Below are 22,856 nucleotides of genomic sequence, written 5' to 3' on the forward strand. Positions count from 1 at the left end.
TCCCATCTGTGTACCTTGTTTTTATCAAGAATTGAACACCTCGCTCAAAAAGGAATTCTCTTAACTGTTGCTAGGAGTTCTTCATGTTCGAGTGCTGAAATCAGTCTCCAGATATTTTGGTGGGTGTTACTTACTGAATTGTTAAACACCTCCATGTTATTTGTGCATGGTAAAGAATGTACAAGGCGGCTATAAACGTTCCAGAAACAGATTAGATATGTGGATCTAGCTCTTCGTCTATTATTCATCGTTACTCTCTCTTTCCCGATGGAGATTCAAAATAAGCGAGGCATTCTTGTGGTATCGCATCATTATCTGAAAATTCTAAATAATCAATAAAATCGTTTCCCAAACAAAGGCAACGGCAGATAAAAAATGTTGCATATCCAAAGGAAATTCGTTCTTATTGTTATTACTTGCTAAGCAACAACCCTTGTTGGAAAAAACAGTATGCTATAAGCCCAGGGGCCCCAACAAGGAAAATATCCCAGTGAGGAAAGGAAACAAGGAAAAATGGCTTAAAACCAAGATCAACTAATTTCCCAAAGAGCGATTGTGTAATATGGACGAAACACCCATTAAGGGAACCAATATGGAAAATTGCCATTGATACATTGATAGAAGCCTTTTCAAAGTCATTGTTATATTTTCGGTTTCTTCACAACTTGTAAGTTCACTAATTTTGTTATAAAGTGTTCTGTACGTTAATTCACTCTTGTTTGGCAAAAGAGCAAAAACACGGGAAATGCTTTGTTTATCTTACTGTACAGAAAACGTCAAATGTGAGGCTTCACATTTCAAAATTCATTCTACCGGGTACTTCTTTAGGAACTGGTGGGGTTGACAGTTAGTATATTTTATTCCAGTTATTGTCATGCTCGTTATCTGATGATAAGTATCAGTGATTAACTGTAGAATCACATGATGGTCAATGTTAGTTCAATAATTGTTTATTAAAATAAATAATTCCCCGTAGAGACATTCATTGTCAAGAGCTTTATAGATACGTGCTTTCATTGTACAAAAAAAAAAAAAAATAAGATTTTGAGCTACGTGTTGTGCTTGCCAGTTAGTGAATTTCAAACGAAATCCTCTGAAATTTGTAGCATCACTTCTGACGCTTACTGTGGGCTGAATTAATTTCCCTTATATGATAAAGAGCAATGTATCTGGATATATATATATATATATATATATATATATATATATATATATATATATATATATATATATATATATATATATATATATATATATATATAATTTATTTATATATCCTATCACACCCAGTGGCATTGCCAGACGTATCACTACTTGATCTCTCCCCGTCCCCCGGGTAAAGGGGTAGAGGAATAATGATACCCTGGTGAGAGGAGTACCCTGAGAGGTGCACTCGGAAACCACAGTCTCCCACAAATTGTCGAAACTACTGTGTTGTAGTTAGGAAATGGGGAGGGGATTGGAAGGGTTGAATCAGTGCATGAGTGCATATCTATCTAAATATTTAGCCGTCATTCTTGACGGGTCGCGTGCAGTAGTGATTAATAATAACTGATAGCAGATTTCTAATCACTTTAATTTTACCGTCAATTACCCAGTTCGTGAAGTTTCCACCCTTTTAGCCCAGCATTAGATGTAGATATCAATATGCCATCCTCATCGTCAATACTTGAATGATATTGAAGATAAGTGTTCACGCCATATACAATTGTAAATTCTGGTGGCATTACATGTCATTCTACTTGGAATGGATGCAACATTTGAAAGGTTTTGTCTCCATTTCTTAATTTTCCTGCTTTTGTTACTTGGACTGTGCAGTTTCATCGAGAGACGTAGTAGTTTGAAATACAAAACCGCGACTTGATTGATGAGAATTTTTCACTTTATGTTTCAAGGATTTTTTCGCAACTTTAACATCTATTTGATCAAATTCGTCGTCGGATGATTTTGTATGTAGTTTTTTTTCTTGCAATTTCTATTTTTTTTTTTTTTTTTTTGACATTGCTGTTATTATTTGTCACATGCTCATCAACAAGCGTGTCATTGCTGCGTTCACTCTTTATGATGAGCACCATTATAGGGTTAAGTTGGCAGAAACATTCAATGGTTGTTTGAAATTTAGAAGATTTCTATTTCGCTTAAACTGTCATACAATTTCGAGCTGTAAACATAAATTCAAAGTCGGTTGCGATAAGCTCATTAAATGGGTAATTATTAATTTCGTTAATAATCCTGTTTGTAGATTGCTGAGAAAACATTGAACAATAAGCAGATATTAAAAGCCTGTAATAGAGTAAATTTATTTCCCCAGTGGCAATATTTAATGATGGGCAATTTTTGCAGTGGCAACTATCCGAGCTCTCCCCTGCTCCAGGCTGCTTTTGATGTAAATCTGAATTATCTTTTAACCTGCAATGTTATATTTTACAGTAATAACTTCATGATACTAACCACTGAAAAATTATTTCATAATCCTTACGACTCGTCCATCAAACTTGCACGCAACGAAGAGAAATCTTACAAAACTACCGAATGATAATTCCATTTAAACCAATCAGGAAAATAGGTCACGTCAATTGAATACACATTGTCCTATATCGATAAAGTTTGAAGACTGAATATTCGTTTTATAAGGGGATTTTTTTTTCATGACCAAACGTCATCATACCCAATCCTAAATTCTTACTAGATTAAAGAGATTGATTCAGGTTTTATTAATGTTAAAAAGACTCTGGCTGGTTTTACACACCAAATAATTTTGATTTTCCTGACGACTGAGTGCCTTCAAAAAGAAAAGGCCAATGATAGCTTTGCTTGGGTTAACCAAATGGGGTCCACACGGGGAGGGGTGATATTAGTGTATCCGATGGGTCCACCCATTCAACTCTTCTACTAACGTGCCTTTTCCCCATTTGTATGAGGTAAGCACGGTTACCTTCTTTTTAAAGGACTTTTCTTTGGCTTTGGGGTATACCGTAGTCCCGATCGACTGCCCTGCCTAACACCGCTTAGACCGCAGTAGCACTGCAGGTTTGATTTATTTTTTTTCCTTTTTTTAGAATATCAGTTTAATTTTGTCAAAATTGTTATGCGGTTTCTTGGGGAAATTTTCGCTATATTACCTCTGTCCATGGCCACTGGTTAAAATTATTAACTAATTGACATAAGTTATGAAATAACCATTACCTTTATTCCAGGCCCCGAATCTAAATAAACATATATATATATATATATATATATATATATATATATATATATATATATATATATATATATATATATATATATGTGTGTGTGTGTGTGTGTGTGTGTGTATGCATATATATGTGTATGTATATATATGTATGTATATGCATATATATGTATGTATATATATATATATATATATATATATATATATATATATAATAATAATAAAAGAATACAATATCTGGCCTTCAGCTGATAACTCATCTTAATTCGTTGGATAGAAACTTGCAGTCGGTTAAATTCCTTATTCCTGATTTGGATATCAATATCTGGCACCGTCGTTCAGTTAGTTCTTTGTGGATATTGAATAAGATTTTTCATAATTCAGACCATCCTTTGTATTCAGAACTTCCCAGACTATACCATCCTGTACGTAGTACAGTAAATTCTAATAGTTATGCCTTCTCGATCATGAGGTTCAATACTACTCAGTATTATAAAAGTTTTATTCCAACTGTGACCAGAATGTGGAATGATCGTCTTAGTCTGGCTGTTGAAATAGTGGAGCTTCAAAAGTTCAAACTGCAAATGCTTTTCTGTAAAACGTTGTTGCTGATCGTGAAATATTATATATTTTTTATTCATAACTTATATATAGTATAGGCGTATTTGCTATTTGCATTCCTCACTGAGCTATTTTCCTTGTTGGAGGATTCAGGCCTTTAGCATTCAGCTTTCCCATTCAGGGATGTAGTTTGGCTAGCAATAATAATAATAATGATAGTGTGATATTGTACACCCTTTTAAGTATAGAAAAAAAAAACAATAAATAATAAATTTATATTCGCCGTTATGGCTGGTTTTGAGTACAAATATATTAATAAAGAAATAGATACTTCACTATAAAAACCAGAGATTAGTTTAAAGGAAATAAAACTTACGAAATATTGTTCATAAAATACTGATCTGTATAACGGAACATTTAAATCTCGTCATTTTTGCTCTTTTTCCAAAGCGATTAGCAAATTCTTCCATGTTGAAATTTGCGTGAATTCCAGTACCTTATGAGGTCACTCTTATTCCGCAAAGTATTTCTTAAATGACATTTTTTGCGCCTCATTGATAAAAAGCTACCTTTGGCAACAAATTAATGTCGAAAGTATTTCCATTGTATTACATTCAGAATAATAAAGCTAATGTGGGAAGATTCAAAACCTGTAAATCTTTGTCATGAGTTGTCTGGGAGCACATTCAATAGGGGACACTTGGTTCTCCTCTCCCCAAGGGGCGCTGGTCATACTAAATTACCTTGAAGCATTCATAAGTTATGGAAATAATATAATCTCCCCGACGGGGAATCGCACCACGACCTTCCGCGTGACAGGCGGGGATATTCACCACTATACTATCGAGGATTAAATATCAATGACAAGTTTTGCCAAATTATTTCTCATGTGGATGCTAATGGAAATAATTTTATAAGGCTGACGTGCCATGTATGAGCTATAATGTAATGGTGTGATGGATTTGAGTAATTTGCTGATGATCCGGAGGAGGTAGGGAAGGATTTTTCCTTCCAAATTAGTATATTCATGACTAAAATAAATGGAACTGACAAAGAATCCATAAATATGTTAGATACACAGCATATTTCATCAGCAGCACGTCAGTTACCCAAAGATAGATTTGTCTCCCTGACAGGGAATCGAATCCCGGCCTCCCGCATGACAGGCGGGGATACTCACCATTATGCTTTTTAAGAATAATCAGATTTATTTTTTTTTTAAATTGTTATGCTATTGCATTGGCTAATTTTTGCTAGACTACGTCTGTCCAGGGCCACTAGTTAACATGATTAACTAATCGACATAAGGTATGAAATAACCACCACCTTTATTCCAGGCCCCAAATTTCTAAGTACAGTATACAAATATATGTATCGAAAAGAATACCAGATGTGGTCTTCAGCTGCTGACTCGTCTTAATTCGTTGGATAGAAACTTGCAGTCTGTTAAATTCCTTATTCCTGATTTGGATATCAATATCTGGCACCGTCGTTCAGCTAGTTCTTTGTGCATGTGGCATAAGATATTTCATATTTCTAACCATCCTTTGTATTCAGATATTCCCAGATTATACCACCCTGTACGTAATACCGTGCATGCTGTTAATTCTAATTGTTATGCCTTCTCCATCATGAGGCTCAGTACTACACGGTATCCTAGAAGTTTTATTCGAACTGTTACCAGAATGTGGCATAATTGTCTTAGTCTGACTGTTGAAATAGTGGAGCTTCAAAAGTTCAAACTGCAAATGCTTTTCTGTTGAACGTTGTTACTGATCATAAAATATTATATATTTTTTATTCATAGCTTATATATAGTGTAGGCCTATTTGCTGTTTACTTTAGCATTCAGCTTTACCATTCAGGGATGTAGTTTGGCTGGCAATAATAATAGTCGGATCGCGTATAACCTTTTAAATATAAAAAAAAAAACATTGAATAATAGATTAATATATTCGTCGTTATGGCTGGATTTTGAGTACAAATATATTAATAAAGAAGTAGACACTTCACTATAAAAACCAGAGATTGTTTAAAGGCATTAAAACTTACGAAATATTGTTCATAGAATACTGATCTGTATAACGGAACAGCTGAATCTTGTCATTTTTTTTCTTTTTCCAAAGTGATCAGCAAATTCTTCCATGTTGAGATTTGAATGAATTCCAGTAACCTCTGAGGTCACTCTTATGTCAGCTAATATTTCTTGAATGACATGTTTTGCTCCTCATTGATAAAAAGCTACCTTTGGCAAGAAACTAATGTCGAAAGTATTTCCATTTCCATTGAGAAAGATAAATAAAGCTAATATGAGAAGATTCAAAATGTTCTTGGCATGAGTTAATCTGGGAGCACATTCAATAGGGGACACTTGGTTCTCCTCTCCCCAAGGGGCGCTTGTCGTACTAAATTTAAATTACCTGGAAGCATTCATAAGTTCTATAAATTTAATCTCTCCCCGACGGGGAATCGAACCCCGGCCTCCCGCGTGACAGGCGGGGATACTCACCACTATACTAACGAGGATTACTCACAGGTAATAAGTTTTGCCAACTTATTTCTCATTTGGATGGCTGGGTATGAAATAGCCCAAAGTTTATGTCCCTATGTACTTTTATTTTCATGCCATTTGCCATGAGAAGTTGCAAGCTACCTTCAAATGTTTTTGTATAGAAATACTAGCTATGAAATCCGTGCGTTCGAGTGGCAAATAATTCACTTGATTGTTGCTTTTTATATCTTAATCTCAGTCAGCATCCAACATTGATTCGTGATCTTGACCTGCAGATACTGGAGAGATTAATTGTCCTGAAAGGGAAGCTGCAGAAACACTATACATAATGCCTACAGTGTGCCACAAGAAGTACACTAACGGCGCTACCCCCTATGGAGAATAGAATAAATATCCTTTCAAGGATGAATCTTGTACTTTAAAATTTGGAAACTAAAATCAAAATTATTCTTGGCAGTTGACTACTGTTATGTGCAATCAATTAACATCTGATCAATGCCAGTTAGATTACTTGAGCTACACCGGGTTCCAATAGTCCTCGATAGTATAGTGGTGAGTATCCCCGCCTGTCACGCGGGAGGCCGGGGTTCGATTCCCCGTCGGGGAGATGCAAATAATTTTACAAGGACTGACGTGCCATTTATGAGCTATAGTGTAATGGTATAATGGATTTGAGTTATTCATTGATGATCCGGAGGAGGTAAGGAAGGATTTTTTTACCCAAAGTAGTATATTCATGACTAAAAGAAATTGAACTGATAAAGAACCTATAGATATGTTTGAGACGCACCATGACTCATCAGCAGCACGTCAATTGCCCAAAAATAGTATTACCTCCCCGACGGGGAATCGAACCCCGGCCTCCCGCGTGACAGGCGGGGATACTCACCACTATACTATCGAGGACTGCTGAAGGAGAGAGAACTATTATAAGAAGATAGACGTGCTGCTGCTGACGTGAATGTAAACAGTTTCAAACTTTTTAATTTACATATAAAGTATATTAATGTCTACTGTCTTCTTTCTGGAGCCAACCAGGTATAAAAATTATGTCAATAACTCCAATAAGCAATTTAAATTAAGTAGTCTAAAAGGAACTTATTTTTCTATTTACGGGTTATTACTGTAGGTATATAATTAATTTGTGTAGGTTGTTGATGGGACGTGGGGTGGAGTGGCTGGGCGAGGAGGGAGAGAGGTAGGGTGTGTCGGCGGGGAATAGATTTTCACAGATAAGAATAATTATCCTATGTCAAAGCAAGATGGAATTGATAAAGAATCCGTAGATATGTTTAATGGCAACTAATGTGTGTTAGTTAAAAATATTATCCTATTAATTAAAACCTTTACATTGGAATTCAAAATAAATCCATTCAATAGAATAATTTTCTACTTGCAATGGGATTTAATTCCTGATATACATATAAAAAAGAATATTGAAATTGGCCTGCTACTTGTTAGTTTAATAGTAAGGAAGTTGTTCAGAAATATATCTTCCCCCCTCCCCGATATCAAGCCATCCAAACGACAGGCATCTAAACAAAAAATAAGCACAACATTTTATGCCATGTTATTCCTCGATAGTATAGTGGTGAGTATCCCCGCCTACCACGCGGGAGGCTGGGGATCGATTCCCCGTCGGGGAGACATATCTTATAATATAAATAAAGTATATTCAATCATTCTGAATGTAAAGACTCCAGAACTTATGAATTAGAAAATTATATGCCTCACTCCTTAGACGTCATCTAATTTTAATTTGAGAGAAGTTACTTTTACAAAAGTAAGATGAATATAAGAAAAACTATATAAATAGCAGAATTATTTAAACAGGTGTAATACAGAGCAGTGGTCGATGGTATAGTGGTGAGTATCCCCGCCTGTCACGCTGTAGGCCGGGGTTCGATTTCCCGTCGGGGAGGCGCTGTTACGTTTGGAAGTTGATGTGGTCAAAGCTAGGTGATATGCAGATCTTAGTAATTTACTAGTATCTTTTATTTTGTGAATACGATCTGAAATTTATTAATAACAATCAATGGAATAAGAAAGCCCAACATTACTGGTAATTTTTACCTTGGGTCATCAAAATCAAAGTTTCGTGAATAGAATTAAACATTAAAAAACAGTGAAGCTGAGGTATTTTTTCTCTCATGAGGCTGACCTTGATTTTCATGACATCCTCATAAATTGGTTCCAAGTTACCTTAGCATTAGGAGTAATCTGGATGAATTTTATTTTGGACTAAATTTTTTTCTGCCAGTTTTAGTCGCACTGATTAAAAGAAGCTAGCACACCCATCTTGCAAATGCTGAGTGATTACTGGCCTTAACAGTAATAATTCACGAGTTGATTTTGATTAAATTCTTTGTTTGCTTCTTTTTCTCTTAATATGTTAAGACTTAAGCCAGCCTGACACTTGCACGAATTTCTGGCAAGCATTTGTCGTGACAATGCGTGCCACTTTTGTGGCACGCACTGGGAGGTTCCCGCACTATTCACGACAAGTTCACGCATAGTTCACGCATAGTTCACGACAAGTTCACGACACGTTCACGACAGGGCACGAATTGGCACGACGAGTTCACGATAAGTTCACGACACTTTCACGCATAGTTTTTGCACTTCCCGCATTGGCACGCATCGTTCACTGCCAGTTCACGACTTGGCCACGCCATATAAAAACGGGGCTTCTCCAACCCGAGGACATTCTTGGATTGGCTTCGGAAGAGACAACAATGCTTACTGTCAGAGACACCATTGCAAAGAGGAGAAGATACCTATACCTGGCAGCTGCTCTAGCCTTTGTTGGAGAGCAGCAGCAATTAGTGTCTTTTCAACCTGTTATTTGTCATTACTTTTTTATAAGATAAACATTACGTCATGTTATCGTTTCACTTTGTCAATGATTTAGCGATATCCCACATGATTTTTATTTACCTAAATGATATCAAAAGCATATTCTTGTGCTAATCTTTGATTAATATCCCCTGTATTAATGTGTGGGTTATCTTTATAGATATTTGTAACAATTATACTTTATTTAGTATATATTTTATTATTTAATTATTATTATAGGTAATTAACTGGTTTGAATAATTTTTAAGCTTTATAATTTACTGAAAAAATAATATTTTATGGCAGTTATATGCTGATCAGATATTTGGAACCCACTTTACATTATCTTAGAATTTAATTGAAAGATGACTATTCCATTCATTAGTTTTGTTGTATCGTTTATGAACTAATATCATTGAAACTGAGGCAGAATAAATAAATATATATATATATATATATATATATATATATATATATATATATATATATATATATATATATATATATATATATATATATATATATACACACACACATGCATAAAACCTTGTTGTGCCATCAGTTTGCAACTCAGATCAGTTATGCAAGTAATTGGTCAGAATATTGGGTTTTGTAACAGTAATACCAGTACTGAATATATCAATAAAGCAACGCGCTTAAAAAAATCGTAGAGTAAACATCTCTCTCTCTCTCTCTCTCTCTCTCTCTCTCTCTCTCTCTCTCAAGTATTACACCTGCTCATGAAGGGACTAAAGAACTTCTCTCCTCTTTTTTTGTGCTATAGAATCAATTACTCTCTCTCTCTCTCTCTCTCTCTCTCTCTCTCTCTCTCTCTCTCTCTCTCTCTCTCAAGTATTACACCTGCTCATGAAGGGATTAAAGAACTTCCCTCTTTTTTTGTGCTATGAAATCAATTATCTCTCTCTCTCTCTCTCTCTCTCTCTCTCTCTCTCTCTCTGTCCCCGAGCGATAAAAGGATTTTCCTTCGGCACTACATAAACCTTCGGCTTAGTTCTAATGCATGAAATTGTTTCCTGAGCTTCTCTACAAATGAAAAAGGGAACCTTTAGTTTAATTGACAAATCAAATCCACCATGACCACCAAAATCAGACTCAACTGGAAGAAATACGAAGCCTTTATATTAGAACTTTTCCCTTTTCTCGTCTATCCTTTATCACAATTTGGGAGTTTTGTTCTTTTGAAAATATTTTCAAAAATTAAATACCCGTTTGAATTTTGTATATGTGAGTCACAATCGTTGTTGAAATAAGGAATAAACAATTGAATTAGGAAAGGGAAGAGGTAAAAGAATATATTGTCATTATACAGATTTTTTCTTTGATGATTATGAGGAAGTAGGGATAAATCCATTGATTTAATTGCCACACACTGGCACGCATCCTCCCGCATCAGTTCGCGCATCGTTCACGACTAGTTTACGCCAATTTTGTCGTGACAATGCGTGCCACAAATTTTGAGCAATTCAAAATTCTCGCCACGACTGGCACGCATGCCACGCACCGTTCACGACACGTTCACTCCAGTTCCCGCATCGTTCACTCCAGTTCCCGCATCGTTCACGCCAGTTCACGACAAAATTCATGCCAATGCGTGCCACAAATTCGTGCAAGTGTCAGGGTACCCTTAGACATTATTTTGAGGATAGAACAGAAGCCATTGACGGAAATAATAATTTCCAATAAGTGTTGAAATAATCGTTTACGATCAATGTTGAAATTTAAACACAAAATAGAAGCATAAAAATTGCCTTATTAGTTCTGCAAGTCTTGGGTAGATTATCTAATCTGGCCATTTGGCCAATTGAAAATCCAAGATGACGGCTGTTTTTCGAGAGTGCGGCCAAATTAGCCGGCCAAAGTTGACACCCTGTTTAGAATTAGGTATTTGTAACTATCCAAGTTGCATCATCTAGAATTCTGGGGGTTAGAGTCCATGCTTTCAATGCTACTGAAGTAGATTTTAATATTTATAAAACACACTGATACATTTTCACAAAAACTTTTACTGTTTATAAAACAAACTGATACATATGTTTCAAGTTTTATGGTTTGTAAATTATACCGAAACATATTTTTGTGACTGAGTACGTCTAGCTTCAAAAATTCCAAGCGAATGAGGTTGATGAAGTTCTTGAAGAAATTATATTTGAGCGCTACCAAGGCACATTGGTGACATCACAGCTGTGAAACTAAGCATGGGATTCAGTGTCCGCTAACTAGGAAATATATGTTGACATTATACTGCAATAATCTATTAGTATCCCAAATGCTGCCTAACTACCCAAAATCATTTAGGCAGCCAGACTTGAACAGACAGGACGTGATCGTGCGGGAGAGCCGAGCAAAGGATAACAAGGCTTTAGTCAGGATCTGGTTTTAGTTATCTAGATGTTATAGAGATCACACAGGTCTTATTGCATGGAATGAACAATCGAACTATAGTCTATTTTTTATAGCGGTGCATATTTGCACTTGACTCACAGGGGTGCCCTTTTAGCTCGGAAAGGTTCCTGATACCTGATTGGTCGGAAGTATTTTTGTCCGAACACCTTCATTGTTCTCGAATGATTACCAAGTAATGTGAATCGAAACTTATTTATTAACCTATATTTCTCCATCATATATATGTTTTGTCAATAAACAATGTGAAAGAATAAATATATTATAAAGAATCGTCTTAGTAAGTCTAAATTTAATAACACAATCCGCCGAAGTCAACGACAGCAGGTTGTTTTCGGATGCACACTTTGTGATTTTGTAATTTTTCACATATTTTAACACAAATTGGGATAAATTACACTCAGCATAAGTTAAACATGTTATTATAAACTTTCTTTGAATACCAGAACTTACCAAAAACATGGAATTAATAAAACCCGATATTTGTGAAAACTTATGGGGAGGTGAAAGAACAGCCTGTAGCGGCCTGGCGGAAAAACGATCTCTTCTGACTCGTAGACACAGTTTGTTTTTTCTTTCGCAATATAGTTCGGCCTATTCCTTTCAGTTTAAATAGTCTTACATTGTTTCTCTTCGTATTATTTTGCTTAGTATTTTCCCACATTCCTGTTCCTCACCTAATATCTATCTATTTTCCCCGATATCCCTTCTTTCATATATGGGATATCCGCACTACGATTCCTTATTTCTTATCCTCTGTCGAAAGTGATGGCTTGAAGGGGCTAGTCTCATTAAAATAGTGTGGAGGCGGGAATAAAAAAATACTATGCTTAATATCAGGTTTACAGAATAGGTTATACTTACTACACAGCATAACATTCATGTTGTTATTATTATTTACCTACTTACTGACGTAATGTACAAAACATAAGGAATTGTTGTGCGGATATCACATAGGCCTATATGAAAGAAGGGATATCGGGGAAATAGATAGATATTAGGTGAGAAACAGGAATGTGGGAAAATAGTAAGCATAATAATATGAAGAGAGACAATGCAAGACTATTTAAACTGAAAGGAATAGGCCGAACTATATTGCGAAAGAAAAAACAAACTGTGTCTACGAGTCAGAAGAGATCGTTTTTCCGCCAGGCCGCTACAGGCTGTTCTTTCACCTCCCCATAAGTTTTCACAAATATCGGGTTTTATTAATTCCATGTTTTTGGTAAGTTCTGGTATTCAAAGAAAGTTTATAATAACATGTTTAACTTATGCTGAGTGTAATTTATCCCAATTTGTGTTAAAATATGTGAAAAATTACAAAATCACAAAGTGTGCATCCGAAAACAACCTGCTGTCGTTGACTTCGGCGGATTGTGTTATTAAATTTAGACTTACTAAGACGATTCTTTATAATATATTTATTCTTTCACATTGTTTATTGACAAAACATATATATGATGGAGAAATATAGGTTAATAAATAAGTTTCGATTCACATTACTTGGTAATCATTCGAGAACAATGAAGGTGTTCGGACAAAAATACTTCCGACCAATCAGGTATCAGGAACCTTTCCGAGCTAAAAGGGCACCCCTGTGAGTCAAGTGCAAATATGCACCGCTATAAAAAATAGACTATAGTGTAGGGCACGGTGCAAGAAACTATATAGTTGTATCCCATACAGAAAAGTGTATATTATACATTTACAAGGTGTTAAAAGTATAAACCTGGACGTCATACTAACTATGGATGCTAGTTTTACTGGGAAATAGGGGAACACCGAAAGGACCAAGTGTTGGTTATGTTAGGAGGTTAAGAAAGAAGATCAAGAAGTCCCCCAAGCCCATCCTGCCAGTAGAGGGATTGATGGATATGTGAACTTGACGCCAAAGGATATTCTTTTGTTTATTCACTCATTCAATGCCCTGTCAATAAAGTTAGACCCTGAAGACTTATCAAAGCTGGTGGGATAAAGGAAACCTTTAGATAAAGGAAGGCACTATATCAGGAGAGTTGTAATAAAAGGGGAAAATATTCTGGCTCTCATGTCAATAGCACAGAGATTATATCATAATCTTTTTGACGTCCTCTGTACTTCTTTGATCCTTCGTAATAATGTGCCTCTGACACCGGAATTTTTTGTCGAATTTCCAACTATGATTCCAAAGCAGTATATTTGGCTTTTTGACATTTCTGAGCAGTGCTATATGCTAACTTTGTTTGCATACCTGCAGCAAGAATCAATTATTAACTGTACAACATACACAGATGGTAAAAGAGTTAACCCATGTTATTGAGGAAGTACATGTCCTTTATTATTGCTGTGACGTTACTAGTCCATCCAAATGACACCGAATTCATTTTACTGTTCATCTCAAAGGCTTGAAATCTCGTGAAGCAGAAGTTGTGAGATAATACTTACCCTTTTTGACACATACATTTGATCACTACCCAGAGAACCAGGAATACGATATGCAAATTAAGTATAAAGGTCGATTCACACGCATCAGTGACGTATCAGTGCCGCGAACGCTCCGTGTCAGTGATATCTGTGTTGTTTCCGTGACGTCTATGCATACACATCCGTGGTGTTGCCGTGCAGCGTGAAATCAGTGTTTCCTAGGATGGCAAAGTTTTCGGACGTGGAGTTGGCAATGATTGCCATGATTCTTGATGAAGAGGAAGAGGCTGAACAAAAAGTAAAGAAGAGAAAGTGGGTACATGATATTAACTTCATTAATTAAAAAGAGTCCTTATCATCTACTTTCATTTCATCTCCTATTTTATTCCATATGTCTTGCTTAAAGTTACAGTCCATATATTTTGGTTGTGCCAGATCGTACAGAACAGGATGGTTTCGCACTAATTCAATTAGTAGTTCGTCATCCATTTTCTTGGCTCAGAACACTCGTCCGGCGTCCGTGAAAACTTGAAAAATATCGGTGGCGACGATACTCGGCTTCACGGAAGGGAGACGTAACGGTCACTGAGAGTCAAAACACTTAACTAAACTGCGCCAGACGTGTGTAAACGCGTCGGTTGAATTCAAAGCAACGATATTTTTTTTTCACTGACACTGAAGCACTGAGCGGACGAGGCACTGATACGTCAATGATGTGTGTGAATCGACCTTTAGACTATCTTTGGCATGCAGCTTCAAGAGGAGTTTCGTATAGCTTAATTTGTCAAGTGTTTCACATCAACGAAAAAATGGGAGTACAGGAGAGACTCATGACAAGTAACAGTTCAGCAGTTATTTTGAAATAACCTTGAAGATTCAGGTGCCAGGCTGGTTGTCTGATGTGTTTAGAAAGGAAAGGCTCTCTAAAATGGCTGATTCGGAAATCGCTGATGTAATTATTGCAATTGCAATGAGACAATAGTTACATCCCGCTTGTAAGTTGTATCAAGTGAACTACTTGCAAGTGTTCAGGAAGAAATTACCTCTCTTTGATTCTTGATCGTTTATGTAATTTGAGACAGAGTTGATGACCCCCTTTCATCTTCACAATAAAGTTATTCCCAATGCGTCCTGTATTTACGGCAACTCATTGGCGTGAGTATTTTTAAGAATCGATTTTTTTTCTATTTCATCTTCCTTTATTACTTTTCTTTTATTTTGTGGACAATGACTCTAAACAAGTTTGTACTGAGCTCTCTTTGCTTGTGCTTTGTAATAGTACTTGAACAAACATTTTGCCTTCAAAGTAAAACATTTTTTTTGAGATTGTGATTTTAGTCTTTTAACCAGGTCATTCCAACCCTTTATATTACAAATGTTACCAGGTTTAACCTAAAGGTTCGTCTACTAGAATCTATGATATTAGTTATTGTAATCTAGAAGAGTCCACTTTGATCTATCCCAAGTACTGAAAAACCTTTGCTGGTTGAACTATTAACATCAGTTATTGATACCATCCACGCATTCTGGTGGCTCTCAGTGACCAATCAAAGCAAGGTCGTTAAATGTAGACACAAACCTTGCATCTAAGAACAAACAGTTGGTCATTTCGTAGTGTTTGGAAAAAAGAAGGCTGGTGTATGGAATGTATTACAATAATGGGATGTAATTGTAAGATGTTCCAATGTAATGGCTTGTTACAGTTCATATTAATGACACATTCAGGCGGTGAGTTGTAATATAGTGTGCCAATCATGCTTAGTTCTCTTGCTTGAGGGTACACTCGGGCACACTATTCTATCTTATTTCTCTGCTTCTTGTTTTGTTAAACTTTTTATAGTTTATATAGGAGATATTTATTCTAATGTTGTTACTGTTCTTAAAATATTTTATTTTTCCTTGTTTACTTTCCTCACTGGGCTATTTCCCTGTTGGAGCTCCTCCGCTTATAGCATCCTGCTTTTCCAACTAGGGTTGTAGCTTACCAAGTCACAACAACAACAACAATAACAATTATTAATTATTAATTATTAATTATTAATTATTAATTATTAATTATTAATTATTAATTATTAATTATTAATTATTAATTATTAATTATTAATTATTAATTATTAATTATTAATAATATAACGGCTATGTTTTGTCTATTAAAGGATGGGGCAGCAATGTTACACCACTGTTTAAAAAAAAAATGTGACTGAAGCGCGTTAGCTAAAGAAATTTATATTTTTCTAGGATGAGCATTATACAAATGTGATGAGCAGTCGAATCTTGAATAATATATTAACCGGCTACGTTATGTCCTGTATCTGTTATTGAAGTTGGAAAGCCCTGAAAGCCTGTGTGTACCGATTCACTGATGGGATGGGGAACCCTTTTTTCGAATGAAAATCATCGTATAATTCCTCATTGCTCATTAAGGCCGCATAGAATTTTTTTTTTTATTTAATTTATCCTCCAAGTAATTTATTTGTAATCTAATGAAAGAGTGACAGGTTTATAAAAATTGAAAGCATTATATTTTCAAATATTCTAATTAAGTAAGTACTTTTAATACAAGTAATCAGTAAATGGATGAGATTGAAAACCAAATATTCAAATATTTTTTTTTAAGTTTGTGAGTAGTTTTCAAACTAGTAAGTTAATTAATAAAATTGGAAGCATGATATTTACAAATTACTTTAGTTAAGTAGGTTCTTTGTGTTCAAGTGATAAGTAAAGTAATATTAATCTTACAGAAAAGTTAGCTTATAAATAACAAGTATATAACATTTTCAAATATTTGACATAAACAAGTAGGTACTTTTTATACAACCACATCTCATAGAGATGCAGCATCTCTGTAAAAGATTGAATTGTCAAAACACAATGTTAGTTGTTTTCGTTGGAAAAAAATCAATTATTTGTTTTCTCAAGATGTTCAATAAATCCCTAGTTTTTAGCCATCATAGCTGGAGCACCATCAGTACATACACTTAACATATAAGGAAGTAAAATTTAGCCCTTCTTTGGGACATTGCTCTTTGAAGTTGTTGAAATGTCTGTTCCCCGTGTCCTCCGTTAAGGTTACGCAAGGCAAGCTTTTCTTCATGCAATTAAAAATCATCCGTTAAAGCACGAATAGAATAACATTTTACGCCAAATCTCTGGAATTTGTTGATTCATCCAAAACGAAAAGAGATCACAATGAGGAAATGAACAAAACAGGAACTCTTCATCTTTTAAACCACTCACTCACTTATTGCAACTAATAGTTTTTCCTTGTCAGCTGCAACAGCTGTAGCGGCTGACAAGGAAAAACTGCTCTTGCAGTAAATTAAGATTAATTGAATTCAAAGAAAAATGACTTCCATTCCCTGGGAGGGACTCACTGAACACAGTTAACTCTCCTTGTGTCTGTGAGTGTACATAGACGATTTTAAAACCACGATATTCAATGTCAAAGCATACATATCAAAGGTCGTTGATGGTCCAGGAGGTCGCAGGTTCCTCATCCTTGATCTAGATCGTGTGATTAAGGAAGGATTAATTATTTGCATCACAGGTATGGCTTTCATGTTTTCACAGAATATATTCAATAGAGGCATATTTCGCGTTAGACTAAAAATGTTTTCATGATGCTACATGGAATAATGATTGTTTTCCTATATTAATGAGATACGAATTTATACATGGAAATGGGAGGGGGGTGTAGAAGAGCTTCACATTGGGACCAAAAATTTTCTTTAAGGACATACAGATGTTGGAGACGAGTAATGCTGCATGTTGGTAGATTCTCAATATTGCACAATCATGGGAAATAAGAGGGTTGAAGCCTGAGAGATTGTTTTTTTTTTTTTTTTTTTTTTCTTTTAGCATTTAGAGTTATTGAAAAGGTTAATGCTTAGTAAAGATATCAGTGAATCTCTTCTTGAATAAATATATCAGCGAAACTCTTCGCGAATAAACACTTAGAAGTACTCCTCTCGAATAAAAATATAAATGTATCTCTTACATCGGCGAAGTGCTTCCTCGTCAATCATCTTTAATACATCAAGCTTTTTAGTGGCTGTGTTCTGTTTCCTTTTAATTTGTCTTACTAGTGTATGCATCCGTTCAAGATCATCAACATTCAGGGAGAGAAGAAAGAGATTTAGATTTCAGGTTTGGTCAGCTTAGAGCCTTAGATGCATAAAAAATTTATTATAGAACTGCCGTTGATTACATCAATTACCAGCAAATTTTGAGGCAACATAGAAATTTATTTTTTGTCTCAGATTTACTTATTATAATTTTGGTCCTATTTACAAGAGGGGTGAGGCATGACATTTTATTTTGTGTGATTTAGAAAGAAAGAAGACAAAACTGCATACCACGTTCAACATATGATTCCTCGGAAGAGAAAATCCGCTTTAAAAGAATACTGTACATAAGAGTGAAATTCTCACCAGCAGCACGTTAGTCCTGTATATAAAACCACTCCTCCCCGACGGGGAATCGAACCCCGGCCTCCCGCGTGACAGGCGGGGATACTCACCACTATACTATTGAGGATTACGTAATCCGTAGAAGTAATAAATAATTAGAATAAAAATTTTAAGAACAGTAACAAAATTGAAATAAATCTTTCATACAGTTATAAAAACTTCAAAAAACAAGAAGAGAAATAAGATAGTGTGTCCAAGTGTAACCTCAAGCAAGAGAACTTCACCCTAAGATAGTGGAAGACCATAGTACAGAGCCTATGGCGCTACCGAGACTAGTGAACAATGGTTTAATTTGGGAATGTCCCTCTCTTAGAAGAGCTGCTTACCATAGCAATAGAGTCTGTTTTAACCCCATGTCAAGAGGAAAATAGCCACTGAACAATATCAGTGCAGTAGTTAATCCCTCGAGTGAAGAAGAATTGTTGTAATCTCAGTGTTGTCAGGTGTATAAGGACAGAGGAGAATGTGGAAAGAATATGCCAGACTATTCGGTTTATGTGTCGGCAAAGAAAAAATGAGCCGTAATCAGAGAGAGGGATCCAATGTAGCCCTGTCTGGCCAGTCAAGGTCACAATAACTTTCTAGCGGTAGTATCTCAAGAGGTGGCTGGTGCCCAGACCAACCTACTACCTACTAAAGGAACTTTGCTGCATCTCTTCGTCCATACCTGCACCTACTTTTTGGCCTTCTATTTTACCACCAGTATTTCCTCCTTTTGAACATATTGTTCAAACTCTAAATCTTAACTTCATAATGCATCTGCGGGATTTTGCACCTTGGGGCCGAATGGCTTCTCCGGTCCCAGCGTCATGCCACATGACCCAGTTATGATAATTCAATTAAAAAAAAAAAATATACCCATTGAGCACAACCTGACCCAGCCTAACAAGTCTTGCATCTTGGACCCAAACTTCTAGATAAAGCAAATACAGTTTCTAAAATGTTCCTTGCTCCATTTTTCTGCTCTGGGGAACCTTCTAGGGTTTATGAATGGAAGTAGACAACATTTTAGAGGTGCTTAGCAGGACAGAGTTTGCTAATTGGGGCCACAGACTCCACGCCAGGCCCCTTCAAGCTGTTCCATTGACGATTCCCTCTGAACGGGATGTACAGTTAGAATCAAAAGAACGCAGACGCTTGGAGAAAATCTTTCGTCAGATGTCTCTAGTGTTCCCTTGACAAAACAGACAAGGCGTTGCGCTTCTTACTACTACTATGAAATGAGCGGAGCCCTCTCCAACCTTAATGAATCAAAGACAACAAATGGGTGTTTTTGCTAGTGAAAGCATTAACATTTTACAAATCGAGTTGCCATATTTCATTCTGTTTTATCATTTGACGTTTCGAATATCCACTGCAAATACTGAATACACGCACACACACACACACACACATATATATATATAATGTATGTATATATATATATAAATTATAATATATATATATATATATATGTGTGTGTGTGTGTATATATATATATATATATATCATGAATCCGCAAAATCATGTAGAAATTATTGGAATATCGCAGCTAAACAACTCCTTCCGTTAACTGTTACATTAGATTATTTCGACATTAGTTTTGTTCAAGTCACCGATGAAAGAAAAAGTACTTTCAGATATGGTTCGATGTAAAATAATAATAATAATAAAAAAAAAACACCATACATGTTATACCGGCCTAAATGACATTCAGAGAGAGAGAGAGAGAGAGAGAGAGAGAGAGAGAGTGAGAGATTCCGGCCTGAATACATCGTTTTTTAATATATTTGTAGTACGTTGGTCAAAATTCGCCCGTAACTTTTTGAGTTACATTGGTGACAAATAGACAGAGGTGAAAACATGACTTCTTGGCGGAGGTACTACTACTACTACTACTACTACTACTACTACTACTACTACTACTACTACTACTACTACTACTCTACTACTAATAATAATAATAATAATAATAATTGGGTCAAAACGTAAATTTTGAGAGAGTTCTGTCGAGGTGAGTATTGGCCCGCGCACTGAGCCCTTTTATAAATTGGAATTGCAAGATATTTCTTTGGATTTATTAAACGTAATTAGTTCTTACCTTCTAAATTCCTGGAATTTATCCATTTATTCAAACCTACTGAAATCATGTAACCGTTCCATTCTTGCCTGTTTGTCTTTCAACAATTCCAACTCTTAGTGAGATAAAGATTCACTTCACGAGCATCATGTCTCTAGAGATTGGAGCCTGTAATGTTTTACAAGATGATATTTATTTTGAAATTGAGTTTTATCATTTATTATGGAGAGAGAGAGAGAGAGAGAGAGAGAGAGAGAGAGAGAGAGGTTGATGAGGAAGTGAGAAGGGGTGAAAGAGTCTGAGGGTGGTGAGAGCGAGAAGGGTTGAGAGCGAGGAGAGTGAGAGTGAGAAGGGGTGAGAGCGAGAAGGGGTGAAAAAGGGAGAGAATAGTGAGAGTCAAAGAAGATTGGGGGCCAAGATGTTCATTCCATACCAGTCATGTTACGGATGAACTCTTGATGATTAGTTGGCAGCTTGAATCCGCATTATCCATTTCAGTGTTAAAATTACAAACTTCATTTCTAACGAAGCTGATATTATCTAGTTACCGATAATCTGTTGCGCTACGTCTTTATAGTGCGATTCGATGTGTGAAACGAAAAGAACAAGACACCAAGGGTTTTAATAGATAAAACAGAATTATATTTGAATAAGAACTAATTTTGGGCCAGAGTTCGTAAACAAATACACTAAAACTATCTAGAATATGGTACCAATTGGGAAAGGGGGTGGGGTGCTCTTTAAAAAAACTTAATTTCAAGGTTAAAAGCAATGTTTTTCTCCCTTTTTAGCATAGCATTTTCAGTTCGTATTGTATAGTTTCTTTTTTACGGTACATGTGTTTATTTTTCTAGTTTTATTACCCTGGTTTTTGGACAGCTTACTGGAAGATGTAAATGAGAATGTAGCAGCTGGACTATTTATACAGAGAGCTAGAGACAGAACCAGGTGGAGGTAATTGATAGCCCACGGAGAGGACAAGGCACCTGGATAGATTACCCTGGTTATTTCTGATCGCCTCTATCAATAGTAATTTGAAAAATATTGGTTTCTCTGGAATTTACCTTTCTTTGGTTTGATATTGGGTGATATTAGCCTACTGATTTCTCTGATATACAGTATATGTCCAGAGGGAGACCAGAAGCAACGTGAAGTTATTTCATGTTGGCTATAGGAGGAAACCAATATTCTAAAAAATTGAGAAACAGGCAGTCTCCCATCTAATATCGTTAAAAGAATTAAATTTTGAGAAAGTTTTTTTTTCAAATTTTTGGAGACCTGTTTTTTCGAAAGAAGTTATTTTAAGTACTTCAGGTTGGTAGTACTTTGAAAATTTTCCACTTGTATCTACTTCAGAATCTGACTTTTATCCTAAACTGATGGAGAAAAACCTGATGCTTATTAAACTCCATGTTCATAATCTTGATATAGGTATCTGACAACATTTTTCAAGTGTGTATGATGTTTAGAATATTTAGTAATCCTTTTAGGCCGGGTGCCAGGACCACCCCAGGATATTTTCTGCCAACATTTTAACTCGCATTTCCTGATAACCTTTTTAACTCACATTTCCTGGTAACCTATGTCTTGGGCTATGTCAAGAACATGGCGACCACTCTCAACTCGGGGTCGTTCTCACATAGGGGACCAAACCCCTGTTTCATGCTACGATCAACTCTGCCTCACATAAATCTACATTAATTCTTTATATGGGCGGTCAAACTTATTCAGACTTTCAAGAAATTTTGCAGGGACTATTGCAATATATCAAGAAACATATGTAAAAAGCAAACATTTTAATAGTATAATATGTATTTCTAAAGTAATACAAAATGAACACCGACAAACCGAAAAAAAATCTTGATTTTAACATATTTCTCTTTGTAAACAAAGTCCTCTCAGGAAAAAATAACTAATCTGTAATTACATATTGCATTATAAATACGTCCTTGTTACATACGCTTTTTCTTTAGCCAAAGTTTACGTTATATCGAAATAGATACCAAAATTTTTCTATCCGTTTCAAACTGATTAATCCAAATAAGCAAATGATGATTTTTTCTCCTGACAAATTCCAAACTTATTGTAAAAGATAAAGTGCTTTTAATTTTTGTTCCTTTTTTTTATAGAAAATGTAAAGGTATTTTCTCAAATGTAGTTCGAAGTTAAGATTAATTATTTTTCTTAATTAATTTTTTATTTGTTTATTTACTTGTTTATCTAGAAAGTTGCCGACGAGAGTGTTTTTGAATTGGTCGCTGCACATTATTAAGCATAACAACAAATACTTGAATGTAAGTGAACAAGTCGCCAAAAAGAGATGTTAAATAGTGATATTTGGTAAATATTGTATATTTTGTAAAGGTGACAAGGTAAAGGACTCTGGTAATATACATAGCTTGC

At 35.5% G+C, this 22,856-nt stretch overlaps 1 protein-coding gene and 1 non-coding gene across 3 annotated transcripts in view; both read left to right on the forward strand.

Moving 5' to 3' along the window:
- LOC137614639 (uncharacterized) overlaps window positions 1–22,856 on the forward strand; it is a 375,918-nt gene that overhangs the window by 324,937 nt on the left and 28,125 nt on the right. The gene's annotated exons all lie outside the window — the stretch shown is intronic.
- Window positions 7,841–7,912, forward strand: TRNAG-ACC (transfer RNA glycine (anticodon ACC)). The gene has a single exon. It is a non-coding gene; the product is annotated as a tRNA-Gly (tRNA).

This window comes from Palaemon carinicauda, chromosome 21, assembly GCF_036898095.1.
Source record: "Palaemon carinicauda isolate YSFRI2023 chromosome 21, ASM3689809v2, whole genome shotgun sequence".
Lineage (NCBI taxonomy): Eukaryota > Metazoa > Arthropoda > Malacostraca > Decapoda > Palaemonidae > Palaemon > Palaemon carinicauda.